Genomic DNA, 26,540 nt, shown 5'->3' with positions numbered 1-26,540 from the left:
GGTTCTTACAAAACCTTCCTGAAAATACATATTTTTCGTTCGATGAATAACACAGGTTGTGCGAATTTCTCTAAATATTTGCGTTGTTATTATAATTGTGTTGAATATAATATTATTTGCAAAAACAATGTACATATTTCAAACACGTTTATTAAATAATTTCTTTGAACGCTTTATAAATGTAAAACTCTCTTCCTGTAATTTTAATTATAACACAGTTACGTTTCGTGCTAAAATAAATTTTAATGTAATAACCTGAAAGTCCTAAATGGTTTAATCTGTTTAAAATTAAAAATAACTTCATTCTACACTATTTCAGTGGAGCGAGTTCGTATAAGCTTGTGGTCATGCTCATTTAAAGCTTATTATATCCTCGTAGTAGCTTTAAACGTAGTTTAAATTGGTGTAAAAGGTCTGCGAGTACGTTTAAAAGGTTGGCTATGTTTATTTTAATCAAAATTCTGTGCATTTTTCGTAAAACATCAGACCGGAGCTCGGAGGGACGTAGGTACTTAGGCTCGTATGTTCCTGACATAAACACACCATTCAAGAATACATTACTTTTAACATTTATAAGGTTTTTTACCTGGAAAAGCTAGATCGTACCTTTTCTACGATTAAGGTGTGTATGTTTTTATCGCTGTGTTTATTTTTCGTTAAGTTATATTGACACCTACACAGCCTAACCATTAACAAATATGATTGAAAATATTTTTTTTTGGGATTTGTTATATAAAACCTGGTATCAAAAATCAAATAACGTATGTATGCCACAAAATCTATTGTTTGCATCATACCTCTAAGATTCTTTGAGACAATGAATACACTTAATTCTCTATTCCAATTATATAAACATTATAAAACAAACAAGAGAGAACAAAACCCACGCATTCTCCATTGAATGCTTCGTGACTACACTATTCATAAATAACACAATTCGAAAGGAAGGGACAACAAAATTCGGAAAATGCGTCCACATTTAAGAATTGATGGAGGTGCTTAAGCTATTTATAATAAATTCCCAGAAATATCTATAGTTAAGATTTTGTTAACAGTTTTATTTTGAAATTAATTGAACGTAATAAAAGAATTTCAAGATATACCGCTGAGTCGCTGACAATAAAACTACGGGATAAATCCTCACATTTTTACTTCCTTTTGTACGAGCTTAAAAGGAGTCTTAAATTTTATAGTATCCTTCATGCCTCGTATGAGATTGTGTGCGGCGACATGCATAACTTTCATTTTATTATTTTTACTACTAGAAGTCATAGATAGAGACTAGAGCATATAAGTGCAAATGGCGAAAGACAAACAGTCTTAACTTTTCAGTACTTGTGTCACTATTCTGTACAAAATGGTTCCTCAAAGAGTGTTTCCTCGTGACATATAACTATAGTGCCTACGAAATATCGAGTCAGAAAGTTTACTGTATATCTACGTGGGGAAAATGGATATTTATGGAAGTTTGTTGCTTCAGAGCCACTAAAAAGTTTTATTTAATACATATGATAATATATAAGTATTGTATGTATTATTACGATTCAATAGCGCTCCTAATTATAAGTCTAGATGAAAACGTTAAAGTTAGAGTGTTATGTACTTTAACTAGTCGTCAGTTTTTAAAGCACATTGACCATTAATTAAATGCAGAACGAACCATTTCACTACCTAGTTATTAAATGCCTTATACTAACCATAATTATATTCTAAATGATATTTTATTCAAGTTTTATTAAACGAATGCTATCTCTTTCGTTTCGAATGAGCGATGAATGCATTAATGTCCACATAATAATATAACCTCACAAGTTCCTAAATAAAATAAAAACCGAACCCTTTTAATTAAAACACGCTTGATTTAAAGCTTCACACAGCTAGGTTTTCTATACATTGTAAGTGAAACTCCGTCGCATCTGTTCCAGAAACTAATTAACTTCTGTTAAGCTAAACACTTGAGACTGCCGCGTAATTATTTCCAAGATAGACTTCAGTTTAAAGCCAAATTCAATAAGAGCATTATCGCCTGTTGCTTTACTGCTAATCGAGTTAGGTTTGTATTTCGCAATGCGTTAAGCTCATTGTTAGTTAATGATGGAAGGTGGATATGCGGTTATTCAATTGGTCATAACTCATAATAATATTATCTTTAGATATTAGATAGGATCATTCAGTAGGTTACGTTACTGAACCCGTGAAACACAGCTTTTTCAGTGACATGCTATTATTTCACGCTGATTTTCTGTAAGAGGTGTGGTACCTTTTCAAGTGGGAAATCGTCCATTTCATGTGCTGGGACACTACAGATTATTCTGTAAATATTTTGATTATAGATACTATAAGTTTAGTTCTTTCACGCGCATTCAGGCTTTAGGGTCTTTTCTTCGCTTTCAGCACAGGGACCACGCATCAGCCTCGCATAATATTATACCTATCACATGCGACAAGAACTATGCGAAGCTGCGGAAGAAAAAATAGTATGACATGTTTGTAAAATTCTTAAAATTGAGGTTCTTCATACGTGTTATAGGTACATATAATCGATTCTCCTTTTATATTAAAATTATGTAATTATTGTGGCGTGGTTTTAGTCACACTTGTTCACGTTATCTAAAACGAACAATTATAATTAAAACAGCAAATGTTCTCCACAAAGGCTGATGTTGGTTATCCTTCGTGTATTGAGCTTTTGTTTTGAGTTTGTTAATTAAATAAACATTTTATTTGAACACACGAAAATATCAATTATCTTGAAGGCTAGAGTCTAGACATAGGGACATACATTAGAATAGAAAACTCTGCAATAAGCGAGACTAAATACATAATATTATCTCCATATAAAAAGGCCTTTTTTAAAAGTATATTTAAAAGCTTTTTTTTAGATATTTAGGTGTAGTTTTACTGTATTCATATAGAAAAGTAAAGTAAATAAGAATAGCATATTATATAACGTTTCTCAAACCCTTAGTATTCAGCGGTATCTTCCATAAATAATAACATTCGTCGACCCTCGCTTGTCGGCATATTAAGGAATAAAATTCATGGTAATGAGAAAGAAATGACGTCACATTAGCTAGCAGTCGAACTCTCGTAATCATTATCATATGTAATCAGTATATTTTATATTACCTAGTATATACTAATGAGATTTTCCTTTATAAGGGTCTTGTCTATTTCATAAGTGTCTTCAAAAATGTTATAATTTATAACTTATCATCTAAGAATGAACTATTGGTATTTGCAAATAATCGGATCCAAAACTGTTAGAAGTTAATGACATTGATGCTTCCTAGAGATTAGAACGATATAAAAGCATATAAATCTTGCGCTATATTTTCTCGTTATAAAATTTCATAATATTTATTAACTAAGGACATTTTTTATAAGAGAGCGCTGTGAAAATCTGTTACCCTGGACGTTTTGTTTTGGATTAAGATAATATTAAATCCTGCTTGTAATATTATAATTATATTCCAAGATAAATCTGATTCCATTAATTAGACATGTTAATAAATTAATCTTGTAACATAATATTACGTATAAGAAATGTTTGCATCCTTCTACCGAAATAATCTCATTTGCGCTTAAGTATTCAGCCGCTGAGATGAAGTTAAGATATTGCCAACTTGTGGAGCATTTGTGTTGTATTTCTTTGAATACTTAACATGAACAACAATATAGAGAATTTGATTTATTATTTTGTGTATTCAAACAGTTTTATAGTTAACTATTGAAAAAGTTTTTGGTTTTGGCATTTTTTTTTAGTTAAGTCTCATGGTGTTAATCTACTATATTGGTACAAATATATAACCTTTGTAAACAAGACAAGTTATAATATTAATAAAAACATCTTCGACGTAATATTAAGAGTAATATTTTAAACAGTGCAAAATATGATACAAGATTTCCCTGCTTACAACAGATGCATGAAAGAAGCAGGGCATGAATAAGGCCATTCTTCACGCATTTGCGACCAAACATATTGAATCTGTGAGCATATTTCTAAACACATTATAAAATTTTCAAGATACGTATGAGATTCTAAAGTTTATTCTCCATTTATTATAATATGAAATGATATTTCATTCCAAGAACTTGTATGTAAATCTAAAATCAAAGGCAAAGGCATCGTAGATAAAGATGATTCGCTAGATAAAGATACGCTTTATAGTAATAAAATATAAAACCAACAATATCAACATTATGTATACAATCATATATAATGTGTTGAAAAATCCCGGAAAATGAGATCGTATACCTTAAATTTACATCCATGTAGCCCACAGGTAAATCTATGATTAAGTGCAGGTCGTATCATGAAAAATTGCGAGATCACACGACCCATAGTGAGCCACTTCGCCGAGTGTTTTTAACTAATAACCGACCTAACTCATTTGTCCACACGGCAGACCATTAAACACGCCTGTCTATCCATTACCTTAGTTCGTGCATGGTAATTAAGCACCTGTATCGTGTACACAAGGGTGAATTTCGGATGAACGATATTAATCCCTCAGTCCCCGGATCACAGACACAATAGAAAATCTATTGTGTCGCGGCCCGATCGGGCCGCTCGGTGGTCAATGGGTTAAGTGTCTAATAAAGTTCTTTGACGGCGCATTTCACGTTCACGGTTCGAACATCTGAGGTAGATTTGGTCTTTTTCATTTTCAGCTAGCTTATCTGTAGATTAGTTACATTTTTTCAGGAAAAAAGGCAGTTATTTTTGTCGTGTTTATTTTTACACACTACTTGTTTTGACACTTTTTTGTCTAATCGTGACCTTTAATTTTTATCCGTCCTCTAGAATGTAATAAATTATTCCATAATGAAGCTAAGAATAGCGGGATGGTATGTATTATCGAGCTTGTGGAAACATTTTTAGAACCTTTTTACTGTATGAATCTGTATAAATGTATGTATATTCTAAACGTCATATATTGGTAAGACTTAATAAAATATTTAATATTAAACAGTCGCGTTAAAAGAGTACGTAAAAAATATCATAGAATTTTTGGAGTTCAACTAAAGTGGTACCCCGTTCTGACACAGATCTGATAAATAGTATCCCTAGTACAACTACCTGAAACACAAAGCAAATGGATGGATTAATTCTAGCAACTCCATAATACACAAAAGAGTTCAAGAAAACAATTATACACTAAGAGGTCGGGACAATTTACTAAATGAATCGACTAAAAGAGAAGGAAAGTAATAGAGATTTTACTTAATCATGTCGTTACATAATTAACATTTCCCTGGAGAATATCTTCTTAATTAATGAGCGACTGCTACAATATTATGGTACGTTTGTGACCTTCGCGACGGTGTAATTTACAACCCTATACATTGGAGTTGGGAATTTACATGAAGTCTTAGATGCTTAAGACAGGCTATAAGAAGATAATATTAATCTAACTAGGCTTGAAAAATCTTTGATCAGATTCTGGAAACAATGAGTAAACAACAACTTTGATTAAGTGAATAAAACTTTTACGAAACAGCTACAAAAAATGTATAATATTTACAATAAAATAAGTATTATGCTGGTTATGTATTATGTAAAGTTTGATACAGCACCAGGAAGTTGTTATCTACTATTTAGTTTGAAATATAGATGATTGAACTCACCATTAGAAGGCATATCGAGTTATCCTATTTTTATCAAGTTTTCTATAAAAAGCTTATTTTCCTCTCAAGTATTTTTTTTTGAATTCATAGCTAAATGTGAACTGCGTTTTCTTCAACAAGATTATTTTATAGTACAATTAAATACTACAATATAGGTTTATATTACCTTGACATACATCGTTTCATAATATAACTTCGATGAGTTGAGAGATCGCCGTGCAATACTTTTAGCAATCAATTTCAAAGCCGCTTTGGGATTAAGAAAGCTTACGTGGACATTAGCGAAATAGCATTTGAAGAACATTTATTTGTTGAGAGTAATAAATGAATGAACTTGCCAATAGGTAGGTATAGTGTTTTTTTAGGGTTCCGTAGCCAAAATGGCAAAAACGGAACCCTTATAGTTTCGTCATGTCCGTCTGTCCGTCTGTCCGTCTGTCCGTCTGTCACAGCCGATTTACTCGGAAACTATAAGTACTACAGTGATGAAATTTGATGGGAATATGTGTTGTATGAACCGCTACAAAAATATGACACTAAATAGTAAAAAAAAGAATTGGGGGTGGGGCCCCCCATACATGTAACTGAGGGATGAAATTTTTTTTTTCGATGTACATACCCGTGTGGGGTATCAATGGAAAGGTCTTTTAAAATGATATAAAGTTTTCTAAAAAACATTTTTCTTAAAGTGAACGGTTTTTGAGATATCAGCTCTCAAAGTCGTAAAAAGTATGTCCCCCCCCCTCTATTTTTATAACTACGGGGTATAAAATTCTAAAAAAAATAGAGGTGATGCATGCTAATTAACTCTTTCAACGATTTTTGGTTTGATCAAAGTATCTCTTATAGTTTTTGAGATAGGTTGATTTAACTGTAATTTATTATATTTGCTGCTACGGAACCCTTTGTGCGCGAGCCCGACTCGCACTTGGCCGGTTTTTTTTTTACTGTAGCAATAATTTAATTACTAATAATACCAATAAAAAAAGTCAATGAAATTTGCTTAACACTCAGATATTTATCTAGACAAAACTACATTGAATCAATCTGAAATGAAAAGCATTGCATGCATTTATCTGTAGATATAATAAATCTAAACGAATCTACTAAATGATTTGATGGATCACTCAATAGTTCGTTAGGCTAATTGAAGTAGCGAAAATCAAAATAAACAGAAAATTAGACACGGTGCGTTTCTATACCATCCCGTTTATCACGAAGAAACTACACCGGGTAAATTTCAAAGTGCTAAGAATCTGAATAAATCTAGCTAAAGTAAACTATGACGTCAATGTGTCACTCGCCGATACATTTCAAATAACGGGGTGCGGTAAACCAGATATATGCGACTCAGGCTAGGTGCGGAAATGAAACTGTCATGCTTTCATTGTAATGAAAGACAGAAGTGCTAACAATGACGTCATTATGCACGTATTCTCGTCAAAGCCGCACTAAATATAGCAGCGAATTCGTTGCCGGAATTGTTCTAATTGTATGAGATTTTTACTTAAAATTTTAATATGTTGAGTATTTTGAATGGTACGCAAAGGGGTCCAATTGTGAAATGTTAATTATATACAGGAAACGGTCAAATGGGATAATTTTGGGATTGCACACCTGAGTAACCCACGAAAAATTGGCGGGTAAATTATCTTTATATATCATTTATATCTTACGTAATTGATAAAAGTGATTGAATAAGCTTTTTGATAAATAAGGATTTCCATGTGATTTGAGCTTTTTGTAAAATTAAGCTTTCCATGTGATTTGAGCTTTTTGTAAAATCTAGCTTTCCTAGTGATTTGAGCTTTTTTGTAAAATCGAGCTTTCCATGTGATTTGAGCTTTTTTGTAAAATCGAGCTTTCCATGTGATTTGAGTTTTGTTGTAAAATCGAGCTTTCCATGTGATTTGAGTTTTGTTGTAAAATCGAGCTTTCCATTTGATTTGAGCTTTTTTGTAAAATCGAGCTTTCCATGTGATTTGAGCTTTTTGTTAAATTTAACTTTCCATATGATTTGAGCTTTCTGTAAAATCGAGCTTTCCATGTGATTTGAGCTTTTTGTTAAATTTAACTTTCCATATGATTTGAGCTTTTTGTAAAATCGAGCTTTCCATGTGATTTGAGCTTTCCATGTGATTTGAGCTTTTTGTTAAATTGAGCTTTCCATGTGATTTGAGCTTTTTGTTAAATTGAGCTTTCCATGTGATTTGAGCTTTTAGTTACATTTAGCTTTCCATGTGATTCGAGCTTTTTGTTAAAATCTTTTTATGTATACTAGCTTTCATCCTGTGGCTTCGCCCTTCGCGTTGTAAAAAGAAATCCCTCATTATTCACGTATCCGTGTAATTTCCAGATTGAAGACTTTGTCTTGAATATCCTATGCCTTTTTCAAACTCTATTTGTACCTAATTTCATCCAAATCGATTCTGTGGTTGAGGCGTGAAGAGGACACAGACAGACAGAGTAACTTTCATTTTTAAAACATAAGTTAGGATTTGACTGCCAATTACCATTAGCATCTTAAATAGGTGTTAAATACTTATTTAGTACTTTAACTGGACGTAACAAACTGAAGTCTTATTACAGCATGATTTATTAGCACTTATTAAAGATTTTGCGATTTGGTAGAACACGCTAAACAATAATTATAATAAAAGAAAGCTATTTAAGTTTTTTCAAATAAAATTGTATAGTAAAAAAAGTACCTAATGGTAGAGCAAACTCTACATTAGGTATATTTAATGTCATAACTCATAATATACTATTTAATATTAGAATAAAACGGTTATACAAAATAATTGACAAAAAGAAGTGCTTATTATAAATCTAAAGATATCAACTAAATAGTTAAATCTCGTAAAATAAATCCTAAATTTACACAAATTCCAACTGCAATGTCATTAACATTATCGCACCAGACTGTGAGCATAAATCGAGCATTTTACATTTACTGGGTTTGATAGTGAAAAATAAATTATTCTGGGTTTTTAAACTTTGGCCACAGGACTTATGGAAGTCCATTTATCGTAACTCTTTAATTAATTCAATATAACTTTACGTTCATAACCAAGTGGAATATTGTTGAATAATAATAGTACCTCGTAATATTATAGATTTGAAAGTAACTCTGTCTGTTTCTTCTTCATACCTAAAATTCTGAACCGATTCGGATTAAATTTGCTACAAAGATAATTTAATCCGTCAGTCCTCGGATCACACACACAATAGAAAATCTATTGTGTCTCGGCCCGATCGGGCCGCTCGGTGGTCAATGGGTTAAGAACTAAAAGAAGAGAAATGATACAGGATAGGTTTTATACCGGAGATAACACAGGAACGGGAATTATACGAGTTTTTCTTTGACGCGGGTCAAGTCACGGGCGGAAAGCTAGTGTAATAAACCTATCGTAAAACTAAATTTATTCATATTATTTCAGCTAGTAACAGAACGTATTCATTTGTATTCATGTGCTTTTGAAATGTTGTAACAACTTTAATATTACTTAAAGCTATTCAAATCAACGAGGAACGTTTGAGCCAACTTTGCTATTGAATGGTAAACTTTACCGATTCTGATTGAATAATAATTTCCAGATATAAATGAATTCAATTAGAATGAAATAAGAGTTATCCGACTGAAATCTTGTCGAAGTTTTGGACTATTGTATAAATATATTGTTGGTTCCATTTCACTCGGTTAAATGGCTAGAGGTTCTATTTATACGCCCGATTAATGACAATTCTATTTATGTATTTGGCATTTATGTTATATTAATAAACGTTTAAAATATATAAGATACAATAACCTATGGTAAATTAAGTCGAGTTCAGTATACATATTATATGAAAAGATATTCATAAAGACGTATAATTAAATAAATATACATTTTGTAACGTTGCTTTTAAACATAAGGCATTTCCAAGTTAACGAATGTAAGTATAATAAAAACGGTAGGTAATAGGTACTAATACCTATAGATATTTCTTGAAAAGCTCTCCTCAATATAATTTCTTTTGAATCTAGCTGACGCTGTTCAATAATCAAATATTTAGGCATGTTGAAAACTGCATAACTAATTAAACATTAACATTACCAACCAACAGTTTCACTACATAGTATAAAACAAAGTCGCTTTCTCTGTCCCTATGTCCCTTTGTATGCTTAAATCTTTAAAACTACGCAACGGATTCTGATGCGGTTTTTTTTAATAGATAGAGTGATTCAAGAGGAAGGTTTTAGTATATAATTTATTAGGCGTTAGACAAAGCGGGCGAAGCCGCGGGCGGAAAGCTAGTAACTAATAAGTCTCATAGTTAATTCGACTAACGTTAAATAACTTGACAATATAATTAAGGTACCGTAACCGAATGCTAGAGGAAATGAGAATTAAAACCAAAGCCATTCTCTTTGGATGTAAATTGGCGTGGAGTGCGTAGGGAGTCATTAGGGCCTCTCGAATAGCCCTGTTTACAGCCGTGTTACGTTTTTCAATTTGAACTTTGTGGTACAGTTGTAACTTTGTGTTATTTGACAGTTTACTATGGGACTTATTTAAAATGCAGTTAAATTTATGTCAATGGTTTGAATTTTGTGAAGGCTGCCTTGTAATTTTCTTTCAGGCGGTACTTTTGACATTGAATAGTTTCATTACATTGGCTCGACCGTTTGGTATAATTATAACTATGCGATGATAACGTTAGCGTAAACGTAACGTTTAAACAGTTTAAAGAGAATACTTACGTAAGAAGGAACATTATTTTCTATTTCAGTACATCCATACAAAATAAAATCTAACCGATTTATAAATAGCACATTAATAATACTTGGTATAAATAGCTCAAAAAGATAAAATTCTACATTAAACCCGCTATAATATCAAAGATACAAAGCAAGCTCTTTGCGCGCTTAAAAGTTCATCCAACATACTTGTGCAATAGCTAGAACATTTTTCGTTGGATTTGCACGGTTCCTTAGGCCTGAACTGAGACGCGTGACAGCCAGGATGCTTTATAAAGCCTGAGATGACGGCGTGAAACAAAAGGACCGGGAAATGTCCTTCCGTTGTGAAAGTAATCGTAGTTTAATTGTTACATTTGTTTGTATAAATTTATTTAAAACAGCATGATAAATTTTTAGTTAGATGGTTGACATAAAAGTCTTAGTTATCAATCTTTTATACTAAAATACGATCGCCAATTCATTATAACAGTTGAAATTTTTGGTACATATTATTATTCGTACTAATATGCACTTCTGTTATTTTAATTGTAATAATAATGACATAACTTTTATAACATATCTATATCTCAAGATCTTTTAATACTTGTATTCAATTTTGTCTTGTTTCTATTATGTAAATTTCCTTTGTGATGCGTTCCCTAATATAAATGTTATATCTATTAATACCTTTAATACAGCCTATATATCTATGCCAAGTTTGGGTACAACTAAAACAATAGTGTAAGCATCCTTTATATTCCCGTTTTATCCAAGTGCCATTCCTAATGGGGGAACAAAAAGGACGCTCTTTGTAAATACGTCAGGTGAAGAAGTCTGTAGTACATCGTACGTGTTGTGTTTGCGAAAAAACATAATAACATTGTCGCTAGACTAATACTTTGTTGCAACAGTCGAGTCGTCTACGTGGTTTTATATAGGAGTGTTTTCTTTGGTGCAATCAATAGTGCACTATTGCGTTTAATCTTATTTCATGGCTTGTTTGTCGAGTAACTTCTTCTAGGGATAAGAGAGATTTTTTGTAAAATAAAGTAACATTTAAGTATACAATATTCACCTACGTATTTATCCATAAATTTAGATTTTTAAAACATGGCTCTAATAGCGGCAGTACACATGGGGCCAAGGCGTTGGGCCAACGTGTTGGGAAAAAATGAAGAATATCAAGATTCCTGTTCACACATTGGCGTACAGATCATTCTGCATTGGCGCTTCAAGGATGGACGTAGTCCGTAGAAGTTCTTGCAGCCGCGGCAATTTAATTATATACATAATACAGTGCGTTTAATTATTACGTACATGTGCATCAATAACAATGAGTGTACTCTGCCGTCTGCGATGATACCATTTTCCAATCTCTATTGTCCTTTTTTTATAACTGTATAAATAAAACATTATTATGTTTAGATTTTTTCAAATGTTTAAAATGTGTACATTTTACATTTAATTTAATTTTAACTACTTACCTATAAAACGAAACTTTAAAGATTAGATTTTAGATATTATTTTATTAAATGATAATATTATTTATGTAATAAAGCACAATTTGATCAAAATAATGCTCATTGTATATTGTTATTTAATTTTTAAGAACAAGTAACTTTTTAATACTATTTTACTCATTTTATAAATATATTCATTTTTTTATCGCATTGTATGAAAGTTAGATAAGAAAAACATCTAGAATAATATAATAAATAGAAAATAGAACATCTAATTTATTGAGTCATATGGTTTTATTTTTGTGTAGTTCATGCCGTGGATTCCAAATTATTCCTTCATGTCGATACAAATCTACGAATTGTAAAACCTCGGCGCCGCCATCGCTATCGGAACATGGTTAAACGTAAATTTCATTGACGCGCAACGATACTGTCTCCGCTGACGAGTAACAACAAACTGAACAAGACACCAACGTGTGAACGCTGTTTGTGGAGCGCGCCAAGATCCTTTGATGTGTGCACAAAAAACCGACAACATTCGGTTGGCCTGCCAATATTGGCGCCAACTAGGCTAATGAAGCCAACATACCGCCAAGTAGCTCTCTACACGTTGGCCCAACCCGTTGGCCCAACACGTTGGCCCAATGTGTACTGCCACCATAACAATTATGCACTATAGACGGAAAATTTGACATTAAAATAAATGAGAGTGATAACAATATTATGAAGGCAGGATGATCAACTTTTACATAACTATCTGCTTGTTTAATATAGGTTATGGGTACTGCGGCCAGTTAGCGTTTACAATTTCATCAAATTAAAATTATAATGAAAAATATAATATTAAGTATACAGTTAAAATATATTATACAATACTACTCCATATTGTGTAAAATTTAGAAACGAAATAAACTATTTTTTTTACAGTTCAGTTCCATGGCTATCAAACATCCTCATCTTATATATAAAATTCTCGTGTCACAATGTTAGTCTGCATACTCCTCCGAAACGGGTGGACCGATTCTCATGAAATTTTCTGTGCATATCGGGTAAGTCTGAGAATCGGCCAACATCTATTTTTCATATGTACCACGGGCGAAGCCGGGGCGGGCCGCTAGTCTTATATATAAAATTCTCGTGTCACAATGTTAGTCTGCATACTCCTCCGAAACGGGTGGACCGATTCTCATGAAATTTTCTGTGCATATCGGGTAAGTGAGTATCGGGTGAGAATCGGCCAACATCTATTTTTCATATGTATCACGGGCGAAGCTGGGGCGGACCGCTAGTAATATATATTTTTAACTTCGACCGCGACGTATGCGTGCATATCAGCACTACGTGTTGCTACGCCGTAACCGCTATTGTCGTAGCACTGTAGATCGTTTACACTTCAAGTGTGAGGTATGGTAGCAAGTTGTTATTAATTATGAGTTGACTAGCTGTGCACCCCAGCTTTGACTGTGGTACCCTGTGAAGTTGGTCGTACAAACTCAGAAATCTTCTTGGTCACAACACTTTATTGTAGATCATCACAGTATGATCAAATAATTTGGAAAATCCAAAAGTGCACGCCTCATATTTTTTTTAATAATTATTATTTTTGTTTATTTAATAACAATTAAACCACATCGAATCAGACCCTGAAAAATGAAAGGGTTCTATTCCTGAGCATACTCAAGCGTAAGAGAAAATAATTTGGAAAATCCAAAAGTGCACGCCTCATAATTTTTTTTTTAATTTAATAAATATTTATTAATTATTATTTTTGTTTATTTAATAACAATTAAACCACATCGAATCAGACCCTGAAAAATGAAAGGGTTCTATTCCTGAGCATACTCAAGCGTAAGAGAAAAAAAAAGACTCGATTAGTAAAGTATTTCGGTCGCTATCGTGTTAACAAGAAAAAGGATCCGCACATACAGACACACGGACGTCCAAGACAGAACTTTTTTAAACTGTTTTTTAACTAGTTTAAATAACAAAAATGACATCAAAAATATCATGAACGTTAAAAATAGTATTTTTTCTTAATATGTGTGTGTATGTATTATCTTACAAGTGCAATGTATGATACATAAAGACATTTTAAGTTTGAAAAATCAGATGTTTTGCGCGAAGTGACAGTAGTACCCACCTCAACGCTTCGCTTATGAGGCGTGCAATAAAGCATAGTGAGTAGAATTAAGCGACATACAATACATACACATTTTAATATGTACATATAGATAACTAATAAGTAAGTAAAGTATTATATTTATTTGGGTAGTTAACATTTTGAAAAATGGGATGACGATTTATAGAATAATTTATTTTATTACATAAGCCAGGATCACCCAGGTGGTATAAATTCGACCTCTTCACTCTAACGACTCCCATCTGGATTTGCATTTACGATGAAACGTTTATTCGACAAATATGTACGAAGAGATCTACAAATAACGATATACGGAGAGAATATTTCAAAATAGATATAAAAGAGACTGATATAATATAATGTTAAAAGACAGGTATTTGATTATTGTTAGATTTAAATATTATTTATTACTAAGTGTGTTGGTTGGAAATATACCTAAATGTAATTTAAGAAATTATGAAAATGAAAAAAAATATGAAAATATATTTATTAAAAATCATAATGTTTATGTTTGTATACAGATTATAATCTGTCACTTGGATTTATATTGCACGAATTATATTGACCGACCCGCGAAGGCGCAAAAAAACGAAATTTACTTAATAATAATTTATTGTAATAAAAAAATTACATTTTAAATTATATCTAACTTAAACTACGTCCCTCCGGTTCAATGTTGGAACCAAGAGTGTCCATCGACTTCGGCGGGGCAGCGTCGCGGTGGTGGTGATTGCCGTTATACTTTCTTGAATCGCAGGTGTGCGCACAGTATTACAATATTATTTCCTACAGTAAGGAATCGCCTTTGATGTCGCGCGATGCCGCCGCCAGCGTAGGTACTTACGCTGCCACACGAAAATACGCTAGGGTTGCAACAAATGGGAAATAAAACAATTTTGATTATTAATATTATGATGAAATCATTTATTCATATGTACATTCAAAATAATTGCGATTATTAAATCTGATGTAATTATTTGTTCATAAATATATAATTACAGATATTGCACTGCTAAATATTATTTACGTGGACACTTTATTTTTGGATGTTCTTAATTGTATATTATACCATTTAACTAAGTAATGCATTCGCATTGGGATGTACAATCTGATTAGAAAATAATGAGGACAACATATACATAGCTTTGATTTTAATTCAACAGATACAATTAATACAATCTTTCTGAAATATTGTTTCCTTCTGGGATTTCAATGTAGATTTACATCCGTAAACGGAACAGTTTTTGCGCGTCATAATAGAATATGTAAGTACCTATGTATAATAAAATTATTACACAAAAAATACGACTGCGTCGTCCTTTCGCGGTAGTTAATGCAAACTCAGCGTGATTGCATTAAGCGGCCCGCGTCGCCCGACCCCCCGCCAGTTCCCCTCCGTTTCTCTGCACAAGTACATTCGTCGCCATACTGTAGGATGGTAATACTGTGGGTGTGCGCGATGTCGCAATCGTTACTGGGTACAAGTCCTTACTGGGTGGCCTTATGCATCTTCTTATAAATAATGCGTGTTATATGTATATAACACACGTTTTACACACATTAAATATGCAAAATATACGTAGCATAGAGTAATGATATATAAGAATATTTGTCTATGATAAATAATAAATTGTTATACACCATATTTCATAAAAATAACATCGTGCACATAATTTTCTTTGAAAGCGAAACTTTTGCGGTCCACAAGCAAAATATTCAAATAGTATACCAGCGTGTACATACATATTATGTAAATTTAAGCGGATAAAAGGGTACATACTCCTCTGGTTTTTCTTATTTCGTTACATAATTATTCAATACATACCAAATTCTTGGTTTGCATGATATTTTCGGAGAATAATAAGATTGGCAGTATAAGTTCATTTTATATTTTGAATTTATAACGAAATACTAATATATTATAATCTTATCAATTAACACTATTACTATACTTATATTGGCTTCTCCTGAATGTTTGAATGTTTGTACTCTTTTATGTTTGTAACCGACTCCTTTAAAGTCGATTTTGATCCTTTAAACAGACAGATTTAATTCAATCTTTGTACACTTATCAAGGATCGGTGACCATACAATAATTTTATATATAAGATGAGAATACATAGTTATCTATACTAATATTATAAAGAGGAAAAGTTTGTATGTATGTATGTATGTATGGTTTTCACGCATAAACTACTGGACCGATTTTGATGAAATTTGGCACTGATAATCTTTAGACCCTGAGAAAGAACATAGGCTTTTATTGCGAAATAATTATGTACCACGGGCGAAGCCGGGGCGGACCGCTAGTGATAAATAAAGTTAGCTCTTAAACTTAATACCCTAAGGAGAGGATAGCTCGGATTGATTCAACTAGTTGATTTCAATAAGGTAGATAATATCAAATAGCACCGGTTTTCTCTTTCAAAGGAGATTGCATAATACGAACCTTACCAGTTCCATTCCTTTACTATTGAAATAATGATACTTAATACCTTTCTCAATGTCAAGTTTCTGTTAAATTTTTTAAAAACTTCTAGAACTTATTACAATAAATTTTCTTTTATCTTCCCAGTATAAGGTAAGGAGGGTATTATTTCAACTAATTCTAAAGAAAAAAACCCTAATGAAATTATCTCTTATATATTCGGTCCATAAAGGTATGAATGTTTATCAATGATCCAATTACCAATACAAAGTTTGCTTGTTTTGGATCAGTCATGGTGTGAAATGGACGTATTTATTTAGCGCGGGATAATATAGTATTATAGCCTAATAGAGGTCCGCCCCGGCTTCGCCCGTGGTACATATTTCGCAATAAAAGGTAGCCTATGTCCTTCTCGGGTATCAAAATATCTCCATACCAAATTTCATGCAAATTGGTTTAGTAGTTTAGGCGTGATCGAGTAACAGACAGACAGACAGAGTTACTTTCGCATTTATAATATTAGTATGGATTTACAATTTATGTTTAACTTTACTTACTGTTAAACGAATCAAATATCAACTGAGTAATTTATCAGCAAATTTTTGTTCTTGTTGACAAATAAATGAACAATAGGACAAAGTATTTTAAAAAACGATAGAATATATTTTGTAAATAAATAAAAACTTTGCATATTTCTTACGAATAACTTCATAACTACTATTTAAAAAATATTAATATAATAATCAATCAAAAGCTAAATTGTTTTTGAATAACATATCTCTATTGTATTTTTATTTTTTCGGGTCAGCCCGAGCGGAGCGGAGTGACATATTGTTATCTAAAAAAATATAGTTACCTACCGTATATAAATATTTAGAATAATATTATAATAAGTCGACTTTATCATACTATCAATTGAGAAAATACTATATTAAGTCGATTTGATCATACTATAGTTTAATCAATGATAGAATTACATCCACAAGCATGTAACTACATTATTACTGAATAATTGGTAGGAAACAATGTCCAATGATAGGTTTGGGACACACTAGCGATGTTGCGGTGACACAGGACTTCGGTATTCTGGAGTACATGGTCGGTGGATAAGAGCTATACTTCAAGTTTTTAGCATTATTTTTATTATTATTTGGGAAGTGAAACTTCACTAGTCACGCTGAAAATAAAATTACAAGGTCGCATCATGGCAATACCGTCACGTCATGGAGTAAGGCGGCGATTTTGGTAGGTATTTTAGAATCTTGTCAAAGAAGTTTCACTTCTGACACGTGTGCTCGGCACACACACTCTTACACAGATGTCTACGGAGATCGGATACATTAAATATGAATGCATTCCAGTCCATGGCATGGCATTACATATTATTTTTGTTGACTCTATCAATAACATAATATAGTTCTAATTTAAACAATAATAAATTGTATGGTATTTTTTAACCTCACCACAAATACCAATCTATTTGGGGAAAATCTGCAACAAAATATGACTATTCTGAGCATTTCCAAACATAGCAAACGTGCTTGAAATATTCCAATACTTAACAAAACCACTCTCCGGCACAGCGCTTAAATCCATTAATTTAAACGAAGTAATCACGTTAATTTATCTACTCAGATAAATTAAATGATAGTGAAATTAATGATAACACGAATGGAACTCAATATAAAAGGTATTGCACGAAAATCAACCATAATGAGCTATTTATTGAAATTTGAAGAATTGTTTTATTCAGTTACGAAAACTATAGCTGATATAAAAGAAGTTACAAGGCTTTCATCAGTCTTTTTATGCAGACATTGCTTCGGACTTTGAAAGAAAGAAAGAAAGAAAGAAAGAAAAAGAAAGAAAGAAAATACATTTATTTGTACCGATGCACATTAATACATAAAAAAAAAATAAAATAAAATTAACTTATAACTAGTTACAACGGCACAAAATGGATAATATCCACTCAGTGGTTTGAGAATCTAAGGACAAGACACTTAGATTCTCCACTGATTTTCAGTGGACACCACATTGACATCCTGACAGTGGCAGTGTACATATTATGACAAAAAAAATATAAAATAATAAATAAAATAAAAGCAATAATATAATATATAGGAATATAATATAGTAGATAGGAAACATAACTTTGTTGTAGGTAAGTATTTAGGTATTCATGTATGTAGAGTTCCTCTACGGAATGTAGACTTACTTATTAGAAAATAATATGAATCAGATGAGGACTAGAAAAGATGTAAATGATTAACATATCTATACTAATATTATAATTAGGAAAGGTTTGTAATTATGTACATACATAATAAACCATACATACATACATATATGTATGTATGATTTTCACGCATAAACTATTGGACCGATTTCAATGAAATTTAGCACACATATAGAGGGTAACTTGAATTAACACATAGGCTAGGTTTTATCCTGGAAATCCCACGGGAACGGGAACATTGCGGGTTTTTGCTGCTACAACAACAAGACAGTAATTTTGTAAATGATTGTGTGGGACAAATTATTATAGGTTGGTATACAACCTGAATTTATAAAGTCTACAGTTATTTACGAGTACTCATGCAGGTCTTTCCGATTGTTAAGCATTCTTACTTTATTCGGACGTCGTGACCCGCCCGCCTATAGAAAAGCTATATCTTTAAATATATTATATAGCTCTAAACATTTGTAAATAAATAAGAAAATATACCTGATAGGGCACAACAGAAATCCCGGGTTTTATCCTCGGAGATATACATGAAATCTCAATCTGGTCAAAGGAAACTTGCGTACAAAGGACATTAATTGTGAGAAATGTAACGCCTGGCCTTGTTTCGTAAAAGGTCCCTAATGACTGGGTACTAAGAGAAAAACGATAAAGTTCTAATTCAAGACGAAAGGCGTACGATTGGGTTAGGCATTAAGGCTGATTTTTCAATCCTTGGTAAACCTATTCGTGAAGTACCTATTACATAATAATAAAAAATACTACCTATGAAATGTCAAGAGACATGTCAGAGGCAATTAGGGCATTTATAAATAGTTGTTTAATACAAGATTGAAAAATCTTCCCTAAAAGAAATGGAAGGAAGCAGTAACGCCCAGATACCTTTACAATATAATATGAAGGGAAATTATTAGAATTTATTAAATATAAATTTTGCTAAAACCTGACCTAAATGCCGATCACGAAAGCAACGGGGTGGACCCGTTATTAAATCAATTTTGGCTCTTTAATTGGGTCAGACTGCAAATTCACAGCTTAAGCACTAAGCTATTTTAAGATTGTTACGAAATCTTTTATATAATTTTATTATAATCGTTCTTCGATAATCGTTCAGAAGTTTACAGGCAGCTGTATAAAACAGATCATCACGGTTCTGAGTTTAAAATGGTTAGATTCATTTACAATAAAATAATTCGTTATGACTTCTAAGGGAATTAAATTATCACACAAAGTGCAGGCCGTTACATAAGTTGGTCAAAAGAAGTAAGGAACAGATCATTGTCAATCATTATTTTAATTATATGGGTTTCTTGATAAGCATTTGTATTGACAATATCTGTCTATCTGTACCTCTCTGACATTAAGGTGGTGTAATAGATGTAAACATTAAAATTGAACTACTTTTAGAAGCAGCTGATAATGCCTTTGTTTTGCCTGTACCTCACAAAAGGATTGATGTAATCTTTTGAAACACGAATGTGATAATCGGTTTTATAACACACGGCTATCTTATACAATAGTAATTAATTATGGGCTTTACAATTTCAAACGAATAATATTGAGACATGAATAAGCCTAATCAATTTCCTCCAAAACTTAAATCGAAATGAACAAAAAATAGTAAAATCCCTCAATTTCGAAAAGGCCTACAGATAATATTCGGTACCTATATTTGAGCATCAAAGAGAAAGTTCTCGATTCGCCCCTAAATGCGAAAGCCCATAAATCTTCATAAGGAGGTACACCGTAACAGTAAAACACTCCGCCCAATTTTCAATATCAAAATATCGAGATATGCCGCAAACTCATTGAAACTTTGCCTCTACTTGTGATATATGACGCCTCCTAGTTGCTCCGCTTCGCAAAATAAAATTTAGGTCACAGGAAATTTTAGTTCAATCTTGTATAAGGTATAGGTAACATATGTACCTTGAAAGATAAAGTTCCTCTTGCGCAGATCATGCGCAGTACGCGCACACGCGATTTTCGCCCTTACGAAATAAAGTTTTCGAAAACTTTTTCGCTACGTTACTCGAAAATTAATTAAGCAAAGTTAACAGCGCAATTCAAAACTAAATAACACACAACAACAAACAATAAAAAATGACAAACGGCTAAATTTACAAAACAATACATAAAGTTAATTAAACGTTTCCTACCGTGCCACCGACGTAATCACTGTCATATATCATGCGATATACAGAACCGGCACCTGTAGAGCAAGCGATGCTACATACTACACGGCTCGGGAAGGCTTGGAACGAGCGCTTTGCGAGAGTTCCACGGATGTACTGAGCGGCGAGCCCGCCCCGCGCGCCTCGCATCGACCGTGCACCCGCACCCTACTGAATGCGTTTACAGTCTTTTTAATAATCTTTGCCCAATTTCGTAAGTTTTACGTCTTCTGATACTTTAATTAAAAATTAGATAATCGCATTTTTCAATAATAATTATTATATTGTTGTATGAAAATTGTTTGCTCTCTTTATTATTTTAACTGTAAGATTTGTAAATTATAACAATATCGTAAACATTACGTTTATTTCTTGTGGATTTTCTTATAAAACCTTTGGGTTTATTTGGCTTTTCACTTTTGTTTTGAGTAATTTTCATAGTAACTCAACGATATGGAAAAGTAATTAATATTAGAAGGAACATTAATAAAGTTAGAAACTAAGCGAGTTTAATCACTTTGTAATTAGTCTTATGATGTATCGAGGCAGGTCATTGCTAACTATATACTACGTTGAAAGTTTTATTGAATTTTAAAAGTAAATTATAATTTTCCAAGGGCTTATTTAGATTTTAAGAAATTATATATGATTATATAGGAGTCAAGCATGACTTGACTTCTTTCATGGGCGGTAGTGGTCGCTTACAGGCGGTAGTGGTCGCTTATAGGCGACAAACGATATAGGTAGGCGTTACAATATCTATTAAGGTGACTGTAATTATAAATTTAAAGTTTAGATTGGATAAAAATAAAAAAGAGAAAATTTAATATTTAGTTTTATTGGCATTCAAAGGCTTTATCTTTTTTGATCCGCTTTGGATCTTTAAACCGTTGAAGTTAGTAACGGTTTTACAAAAGCTCAAAATTGCTTGGATCTTTTTAATTTAATATAGGTAATATAGTTATCTACTTATACAGATAAGTTAAAAAAAATACTGTTTATATAGATACCATCTACACATGTTCGCATGTAGGCACTCTGAAGATCCCAGTCATTATTATACATAAATAATGATGAGAACAGTAGTCTGAAAGTCTTGATTAGAAACTATTATGGACAAGGATGAAATAGAAAAATACCACACTATTGTAGGCCAGTTGAAGATCGATTAAACTCCAATGGAAATATCTGTTATTATGTATCGATCGATGTAGCAACGTCATAAATGTTTTTTTAAACAACCAAAGCATTGAAAATTTATATGGTTTCTGCCTGGCTCTTCAAGAAAACGATCTATAATAATATATATCTGAGACGAGTTTTTAAGTAAGTATTATAAGGGCGGGCGGGGGTTAATAATGTGCCGGAAAATTGATAAATTCTTTATTTATTATTTTTCTTTAATATTAACTTTTGGCCTCATGAGTAGGTATTTTTAACCGACTTCAAAAAAAGGAGGAGGTTATCAATTCGGCCGATATGTTTTGTTTTTTTTTTTTTATGTATGTACACCGATTACTCCGTTGTTTCTGAACCGATTTACGTGATTCTTTTTTTGTTCGATGCGGGATGGTGTCGAATTGGTCCCATAAAAATTTTATTCGGATAGACCCAGTAGTTTTTATTTTATGAGCATTTTTGTCTGTATTTGTAAATGTTGCAAGTGCAAGTTTGAAGTCGGTTGTTTTTAACGCAGTTATTGACTTGTTAACTTTAACATAATATGAACATAAGAATGTAAAAGACCTCCTTTTCTTACAAAGTCTATCGTCCAAGATAGAACTTAAAGTTTCGAACCAATTTGAGAACTATTGTAAGATTTAATCGCAATCCAATTAAAACTATTTCAATACATACACCTTTGATCCACATTACGTCAAACACAAGACTGATTGCTCTACATTGGCGATTATAGCAACATGATGTTAAACATTACCTTGTTCTTGCTTCAAATGTTTCGAACAATGTTTAATGGTATCCAAATTGAGACGATTATAAGTTACAGGATAACATTTAATTGTATTACGTAATCATGTTATTTAAAATAAACGAGTGACTAGATATTGTTGGGAATAAAAAGTTCTTCCAATTATCTATAATATAACAATTTAAAAAAAATCTTTGTACCTTTCAAAATAATATACTTTTTCCAGATTATAAAGATTTTGATGTTAAATATTTGCCGTATTTTGTGAAAAATATTTGTTTCATAAAATTAATATTCTGCATATTATTTTCACAACTAAGACGAATCCAACGACACGTCTCATCAAATTATATCAAGGCCTTCGCTCTATAACGTGAAACAAGAAATAAACATAATATTCTACATTATTAAAACGTTCACCATACTAAAATCTCAATCTATACCTACCTAAGAATATTAATCACATAAATTATATCCTAAATGAGATTTTCACATTAATGTTATACGTTTTTTAGCTAAAATAACACAGCCCCTAAGCTCTGGGGTAAAGGCACAAACTACAAAGAGGGATGACACTGATAGATCGGTGTGAAGCAACAGTTGCTCAAGTATGGACAAAACGGTCCGATTACCAAAACTTCCCCCAATTATCTCTAATTATATGGAGTGCTCTAGCCTCTTGTTGTTTTAATACTTAATCTCTACAAGCCTTAGTGGAGTAATTACAAAATGCGATTTGAGAACGAAAAATCTCACCATTTTGTCAAAGCACAACTTTTGACAAGTTTGACAGGTTTAAGTCCGGCTAATAAAGCAGTGAACATTTTAAATTATACGATTAATTATTGTTACAAAAGAATGAAAAGTGATTTTATCAAAAATAATGGTTAACTTCTTAATTTTTAGTTGCGTTAATATTAAATAGAACATAAGTATCATGATTTTAGATTTTTAGATAATACAGGGTAGTTTTAGTTATTTGCTGAATTATTAATTACAAATTAGGAATGATCATTAACTTTATAAGCCATTTTATAATTTCCCCGTATCCTAATAATTTAGTTATACAATTTACAAGCGCGAATTAATAAACCTCTTGCCAAATAGTGTAATCGTATTAGTGTGATTAAGTTTCCAATTTCCATACATTTTCGAATCCTCGTATTTAATATACAGAATACTTAGGAGTTTCTTGTGCCTAAAGCGAGGGTTCAATACCATATTACTACATTTCAATATAAAGGTCAGTGGATTTAGGTTTATTCAGGCTTATGTACCTATTTATTAAATATCAGCAGTAAGTTAATCAAAGGCAACATTCAATAGTATTGAATAAGATGAAAAAGAAGGGTTATTTTGCTTGTATTTGGTTTACATGTCATCCATAATTATCTACTTACTAGCGATCCGCCCCGGCTTCGCCCGTGGTACATATGAAAAATAGATGTTGGCCGATTCTCAGACTTACCCGATATGCACAGAAAATTTCATGAGAATCGGTCCACCCGTTTCGGAGGAGTATGCAGACTAACATTGTGACACGAGAATTTTATATATAAGAGATATACATGTAATGATAGACCGTATGTCTGTAAATTTATTTATTACGTTTTTAAAAATGAACCACTAAACGAGATTAAGGGAAACTTAAGGGTTTTCTTAATACTATGCTTAAGGTCACTTCTACCGAGACGAATCGGCCAGTAAAATAATTGCAAAAGTACCTATATCCTAAAAAATTTGAAAGAATATCTACTTAATTGATATATGTAGTACCAAAGTACCTATTATTGGATGTCGCAGCGTTAAAAACATTCGTTATTATAACATTATTAATTAAATACCCAACACTTACAAGTATTAAACTGTTAATTATAACATGGATTCGATATAGTGATTAACGCCAAGCCATAAATTATTTGAAACTGGATACACGATAAACAAATTCAAACGCTATCAAAGCAGAAATCGACGTAAATACGTGTGGGTGATGTTATTTGAGCTCATGTATGTAAATCGATGTTAAAATAACGAAGATTCTAGACGCTACCACATCTAATAAACTGCCTATCACTTGCGATATTTTATTCCCGAATTTTACGATTTTCACTAGTGTTTTATATACACTGCTCGCTTGTTATGATTATCTATATTCTAACTTGGTATACATGAAGCAATGTAATCTGACGAACGCGCAAAATACACGCTTTTCAGAGGACATACAATTTTACACGTGGTAGCTCGCGAAGACTCAATTTATTATAGTAATTTAATGTTTCAAAACGAAATTGTTGTTCAAATAATACGATGAAGTATGGAAGCGTTGTGCGAGGCATAATTATTTATATTATTATGTAATAACCAAATACGAGGAACGTTTCTGAGAAACATACATAATACATTTTTTTATAATGGTTTTACTTTCATGTAACTACAACTGTGTACAAACATTAATTTTATTAAAATTCCAAACAATTATTTTCTTTTTATGAAGTTCTGTAGGTAAGAACTTACACAACCGTAGCACAAAAGAAACAGCACGGAACACAGGGAATAAGGTTTTCGATGAATCCAACCACTCAGTGGCTACGTAGCTATATTATGTGATATGTCGCATACTTAGATATTACAGGACAGATTTATATCTCATGACAATCTTTCAAAATTGTAGTTTTTCGATGATTTCCAGAATAATAATAACAAAGATTAAGCCTGTAATTTAAGTTGTTGATAGGTATCCATATCTAATATATTGTTTATCTCAAAAATAAATTAGAGCTCTCCAAAATTGTATTATACCTAATTTTTTACCAATTTCAATAAATAGACGATTTAAAAAATTCATGATAATTACATTTTTTGTTCCCAAGCCCTAAGCTATACGCGTGAAAATTAACATAATTTTAGAACCGATAAATGATAATACCTTCTTATTACATTCGTGTTTCGATCGACGATCTCTAGACAGACTAGACTTAAAATCATTTTAAAACGATCGTTGCTTAGAAAAGCTATATTTTTATTCTGTCTAGATCATATTTTATTTTCTGCTTACAAATATATTATATTATGTTGGAAATACTTTGTAAATATTCACAGTAAAACTAAGGTTAACGTAAAATATATTTTATGATCGGGTGTCGAACCTTTGTGTAGCAGACAGGTCACTAGCCCTTGTGCTTTTTGATACCAAATATTATATGAAACTAGTGTTTTTAAACTTTTAGCAATTTTGCGTGCTGAAATTTTAGTAAAATATTTCTGGTTGGCAGATTCAAAATAGCTATCAAAGGAATAATTTATGAATTAGATAATTACAATAGTTAAGAAAATTGCGAACGATTAAAAAAAATAATTTTTACGTATGCTTGTATATTGTGTACCTACGCAATTTATTGCAATGGAGCTTTTCTAAAGCTAAAATTTAAAAGTAAACTATTTCATAACCAAATCAAGTACCTAGTACTTACTTATAACTTTGTTTTCTAATCTTGATAATACATTACCTAACAGTTGTCCTAAAAAAAAGTTGAATACATAACATTATGTTTTGAAAATGAAGATTATGAAAGTAATTTTAAAATAACGATCGCAAATTTTCGCTGAAAATTGCAGCAGACTATTCAATACGCCGTACATTCAATTAACCAGCTATCATAGAAATTGCCTGAACCTTAGCTCACCTCCGAACGTTTTGCGTAATTGCCCGTTCATTCATATCTGTACATATAGAGATATACATACCTACTGTACATCTACATGATAATATTGATGCAGATTTTATACTAAACATGGTTAAAAGCTTTTAGTTA

General features: G+C 31.9%; 1 protein-coding gene across 1 annotated transcript in view; it reads right to left on the bottom strand.

Moving 5' to 3' along the window:
- Positions 1-20,904, bottom strand: part of LOC149908821 (uncharacterized) — a 52,732-nt gene extending 31,828 nt beyond the window's left edge. The window contains exon 1 of the mRNA XM_090120424.1: positions 20,787-20,904. The gene's annotated coding sequence lies outside the window, so the exon portion shown is untranslated. The remainder of the gene's footprint in view (positions 1-20,786) is intronic.
- Between the last annotated feature and the right edge of the window lie 5,636 nt (positions 20,905-26,540).

This window comes from Colias eurytheme, chromosome 4 (assembly GCF_061535395.1).
Source record: "Colias eurytheme isolate Ceu_HAF_F1 chromosome 4, ilColEury1 Martin Lab GWU primary, whole genome shotgun sequence".
NCBI lineage: Eukaryota > Metazoa > Arthropoda > Insecta > Lepidoptera > Pieridae > Colias > Colias eurytheme.
This window is presented reverse-complemented; position numbering and strand designations above follow the sequence as displayed.